The following is a 5,315-nucleotide window of genomic DNA, read 5'->3' on the forward strand; positions in this document are numbered from 1 at the left end:
TGATTGAAAAACAGTTATTGGCTGCCTATTCGGCATTGCAGGCAATAGAGCCAATAACTCAAACGGCTGAAGTTACCGTCAAAACCACTCTGCCGATTCAGGGGTGGGTAAAAGATCTGTGAGCCGAGGGGATGGTTATAACCAAGGAACCTGGTGATGGCATCCTGAGCATCTGTACGGATAGTTGGGCTGCGTACCAGGGCCTCACTCTGTGGATTGCACAGTGGGCCACCCAGGAATGGACTATCCATGCCCAGCAGATCTGGGGCAAGGACATGTGATCCAAGATGAGACCGAGATTGTTGCCCAAAACAACAGCCCATCTGTTGTTTCCCTACCAGATTAGAAGCCGGCTGGCCCATCAGGAATGCCCTGCCAGGCCAAAAGCGCGAACAGGCCAACCAGGGGGCCCTGCGGGGTTAAAAGCTGGTTGGCTGACTGGCCTGGGTAATCCTGCCTGGTCAGAAGCATGGGGCCCTGCCAGGCCAATAGCTGGCTAACCAGCCAAATGGAGAAAGCCCTTCCTGGCCAAAAGCCGTCCAGCCAACTGACCTGGGTAGCCCAGCTATGCCAGAACCCTGCAGGCCGGCGTGGCCCTGCCAGGCTAAAACCTGGTTGGCCGGTCAGAAGGTCCCTAGCTGGCCAAAAGCTGCACAGCCGGTCAGGGTGGCCCTGCCATGTCAGAACCCTCCAGGCCGGCCTGTGGGGCCATGCCAGGCCTAAAGCCAGCCGGCTGGCCAGCTCTTGTAGCCCTGCGATTCCAGAAGCCTCCCGGCTGGCCAGGGGGACATCCCAGGCCACCAGCCTCTTGGCCGGCCGGGGGGTCCCTGCCAGGGCAAAAGCCCTGGATCTCTAATCTTCTTAGCCCTTTGCCTGAAAACTTTCAGAGGTTCAGAAGCCAGAAGTTTCAGCCTGCATGGTCTGCCTTGGGATTCTGTGTACAGGGTGGACTTGGCCCTGGGGAAGATCTGGAATCCTTGATGAAAGTAGGCTGGTGGGGGCTACCAGACTGCACAATCGATGAATGTACTGATGTTATAGTTATGAGATATACCAGAGAGCTTGGCTATGTAGTTATTATAGCAAAGCAGAAAAGATGGGATGCTTACCCATATCTCACTTATGAAACTCCAGCAGAGGGGATCTCCAGAAGAGATCCTTCCCCACTGGTAGTCAGCTCTTAAATGGGTCTAGGAGAGGTGAAGCCTTCACCTGTGCTCCCGTGGCTGACTCATTGCTCGGCTCAGGTGATCAATCAGAGGTTCAGGCCATGATTCAGCAGTTCCCATACAGCTGCCCAGAGAGGGACCGGAGTCAGCGTTCCTGGAGGTGTTCAGGAAACATTTAGATGTGGTACTGAAGGACACAGTTTAGTGGGAAATAGTGGTGGTAGGTGTATGGTTGGACGGGATGATCTTGGAGGTCTTTTCCAACCTCGGTGATTGTATGGTGCTGAGGATTTTGCCTCTCTATTTCTAAGCAAAAGCACAAGACTCCTCGCTGTCTGCTCTTTACTGCAAGGTGACAGTTCTTCAGAGTATTCCGCTGCACTGCCCCTCTGCTGCCATCTGCTGCATGGCAGCACGACGTGAAGCCCCAGAGCCCCTCGTGCCTTGAGATCGCTTGCTCCGGTTCTGGCCAGACTGGTCCAAAGCAGCTGCTCTCAACAAGTGAGTGTTCAGTGCTAGATGTTCAGTGCTCGGCTGCCCAGGGCAGCTCCTCCACAGGTCACGCTTCCAGGCCTCTGGCCTTCTCCTTCAGCTTCTGAAATGTTCCCGTTAACCCCACCTTGTTCTCGGAACAACGCTCACGACAGCAGTGCTCAGAAGAGGCACCTGTTGCAGCCCTGAGCCAGGAGCCTTGGCTGTGACACAGCCTTTCGCACACACAGCTCTCTGGCTGAGCTGGGGCTCTGCTGAGGGCCGGAGAGGGGACAGCCCTGTGAAGTGGGGGCTCCTGGCAGCCCCATCCCATCCCTCCTGGTGCCACGTTCACCGCTGGGTATGAGTGTCTGGGAGGAGCACACCCGTGCCTCTTAGAGATGGCCGGCTGAGTGCCTGCTGAGGGTGGGAGTAGGGAATGCAAATATTTCTATTAAATGAGGAATTGCAATTGTTTCCCCTGGGGCCTGATTCTCAGGGAGAAAGAGCATCCCTGTGGGGCTGACGGATCCTGTTCAGTGCACCAATGACCAGAACAGTGCAAAGGACCATTTGCTGCAAGACTTTTCTTGTATTTTCCTCCATCTCTTTCCATGTGGTCTGACAACCGATGGATTTCTGTACAAGAAGAGAGACTCTTCTCAACTAATAGGGCAGTTCTTTTCCCTCATGCATAGCCCTGGGGTGGCTTCAGGTCAGAACGCTGAGGGGAGGCGGCTGTTTCTCTGCCTCCCTTTATCCCTTCCCTACAAGTCGCCCAGCTGCAGTGTTTTGCTCCTAAGCTGTGCCAGTGCCTCCCAAAAAGCCCTTCTCTTCCCACCAGGGATCTAAAGGAGCAGCAAGCTGGAAGGAAACAGTCTCCTCTTGGCCCAGGCCCAGCCTCACGCATAGCTACGCCTTTCGCATGCTGCCAAATCCTGGGCTTTGGTGTGCTTGCGTGCCACCAGAAGAGAGCGTGACTTTGGAAAATGAGGAGCTTGAGATCCCAAGGCTTCAAGGAATGTAGTCTGTCAGAGCCAAGGGGTCTTGGAAGGAAGAGTCCCCACTGTCCCTCTACCTCTGCTTTTCTTCAAGGAGACAGCGCTGGCTCACTGCCATCATCAGAGCAAGGGGAGGTTCTTTTAATATATGTACAGCTGACGGAGAGAAGAAGACACAATGGGTTAGATGTTAGCCCGTCCATTTTATTACAAATCCAAGTTGTTTAGGGAGATGGGGAAGACGGGCGATAGAAAAGATGGGAAATAAAAGCAAGCAGTCTCTGTAGCAAGCAAGAGGGAGGTAGTCACCACCACGAGTCCAGCTTGGTTCGTAGTTCAGACCTTGATGTTCAGTAGTGATGGGTCATCAGGGGTTGTTGTTTGGTTGATGACACGGCAACTGTACAAACTTTTTCACAAAAGAGAGTCAGCTCTCTTTGGAGTGACAGTTCAAATCCAAAGTGGTCGAGTCAGCTGTCTTTGGAGTGGCAGCTTCTGGCTTTGTGATCTCCGCAGAAACTCTTGTTCCCATCTCCCGGGCCTTGCCAGCAGATAAGAGGAAGCAGGGAGGTCTTCCCAGTTCTCCCATACCAAGCTGGAGTTTTTGATCACAGGCCAGATTTTGAGCCAGTAAACACTCCCGAGCAATCTCCTCCAAAGGCAAACAGCTCCAAGGAAATGCTTTCAAATGTAAAATTGCCCACCAAGTGATGTTGGTTGCCACACCCATCTCTCATCTCCTAGATAAGTCAGAGTCGTATTGGCAAGAAGCGCCTCAGAAAGCAAACTGTGAGCCAAATCCAAAGGAGGGTTCAGACAGGCACCCAGGAGTGGCACAGATGGGAATCGCGCACCTGCTTTGCAGCCTCAGGTGGAGCTCTGCTTCTCCTGGGCACCCCATGCCCTGCTCAGCGTGGACAGGACATCCCTGCCTGGGGAGCCCCGCATTGCTCTTTGGTGGCTGACTCTGCATAGATCTGGTCCCCTTGTGTGTCAGTGGCACCGCAGCAGAGGCGTTGTAGGTGCGCTCCTCAGGCAGGCTGGTCTTGGAGCTCGAGGACCATAGGGCTGCCAGCCGTGTTGGTTGCAGGGCTGGGGCTCCGCAGTGCTTTCTGAGCGTGGCCTGTGCCTTTTCTGTCACTCCTCCTCTACTGGGGGCTTTCATCGCACTATGTTCTTCTTCTCTGCCACTTGGAGGTTGCGCTGCCTGTGCTGGACCCATCTCTGTTGCTTTGCTTTTGGTGGAGCATTTTCCCTTCTTTTTTTTCTGAGGCTGCTTTTTGGTAGAAGATGCCCCCGGGATCGCTGGCAACTGACTGAAAGGACAGAGTGGGAGAGGTCTGCCTGAGTGGGTGACGGCTTTGGGGCCGTATCCTGCAACCCCGAGCCAGGACCCTCAGCTGCAAGGCAGCCTTCCCCACGCACAGCTCTCGGGTTGCGCTGGTGCTTTTGTGAGGGCTGGAGAGGGGCCAGCCCTGTGAACTGGGGGCTCCCGGCAGCCCCATCCCACCCCTCCACGTGCTGCGTTCACGTGCCCTGAACGGTGACTGCCTGGGGTTGGGGAATGGGCTCTTGTCGGGTTGGGGAAACACCCCATGCAGATCCTACCCTGAGCCTGCAGTCTCACCTGGTCTTCTTCTTGACATCGCTTGTTCTCTTCTCGGGCTGTTTTTCCACCGTCAAGGTGACGTGGATCCAGCTGGGGAGGGGTGGCAGTTCAGGAAAGTGCTCTGGAATTGAGAAGGAGAGATCTGGTCAGAGGAGACTGGCTGTGGACCCGCTGCCCGGTGACACGCAGGGGTGCTCAGGCGTGTCCCAAAGAAGCCGAGAGAGCCGCTCTGCTCCCCTCGCAGATGCAGAGACCGCGGGCCCTCTGTGCCTCGTGCCCAGCTCCTCCTCTCGGGTGCAGCTCTGTTTTGGGACTGCATTAGTGGCATTTGCTTTGGGAAAGAGGAGCTGGGTGTGCAAGTTAGGAGGGGTTACCCTGTTTGCATCCAGCATGTGCGTGCAGTGCTGATAAACATACCTGCTTTTATCACTCCTTTGTGCTTATGGAGTTTCCGCAAGTCAGCTGGGGTTATGATTGTACTTGAGGTTTAGGCTGGAGTTCTGGTTATGGTTGGGGCTGTGGTTTGCTTTGGGCTATGGTTGCTCTTAGGGTTGGCATTAGTGTGGCATTGAGGAGCAGAATGCAAACACCTCCAAACACTTTGGACTGGCATTACTCCCTCCACACCCTCCGGAACCACTGGCGTGACGCTCTGCCCCTAGGCCTGGTGGGCGGCACATCTTCCATCTGGCAGAGGATCAGCAGTGTCTGCTGCACCAGGCAGCGCACGGCCGGCTCGCTGTCCCCCTTGGCACCCTGCAGGGCTGCAATGGAGCGGGGCTGTGTCACCACGTGGGCCCCGCATGGTACTTCATGGGGCACGGGGCAGCGAGGGGGACGGCTCACCTTTACGGATGTCCAACACCATCTCCTGGTTCTCATTCTTCAGCTGCCGCCCCAGCATCCCTGCACACACAGTCACTGTCAGCACTCGCCCGGCCCCATGGTGCCCGGGGACCCCACAGCACCCTAAGGACCCCCACAGTGCCCCCAGGGACCCCCATGAGGCCCCAAGGGCCTCCAGAAACCCCACAGTACCCCAATAGTGTTCCCATCATCCCCACT

At 55.7% G+C, this 5,315-nt stretch overlaps 1 long non-coding RNA gene across 1 annotated transcript; it reads right to left on the reverse strand.

The window, feature by feature from the left end:
- Positions 1-3,924: 3,924 nt before the first annotated feature.
- On the reverse strand, positions 3,925-5,266 carry LOC109364696. The gene is made up of 4 exons (XR_004162387.1): positions 5,097-5,266; positions 4,668-5,014; positions 4,269-4,371; positions 3,925-3,957 (listed from the first exon to the last, which is right to left on the reverse strand). It is a non-coding gene; the product is annotated as an uncharacterized LOC109364696 (long non-coding RNA).
- Positions 5,267-5,315: the final 49 nt, after the last annotated feature.

Source organism: Meleagris gallopavo, unplaced genomic scaffold (assembly GCF_000146605.3).
Source record: "Meleagris gallopavo isolate NT-WF06-2002-E0010 breed Aviagen turkey brand Nicholas breeding stock unplaced genomic scaffold, Turkey_5.1 ChrUn_random_7180001894343, whole genome shotgun sequence".
Classification (NCBI taxonomy): Eukaryota; Metazoa; Chordata; class Aves; order Galliformes; family Phasianidae; genus Meleagris; species Meleagris gallopavo.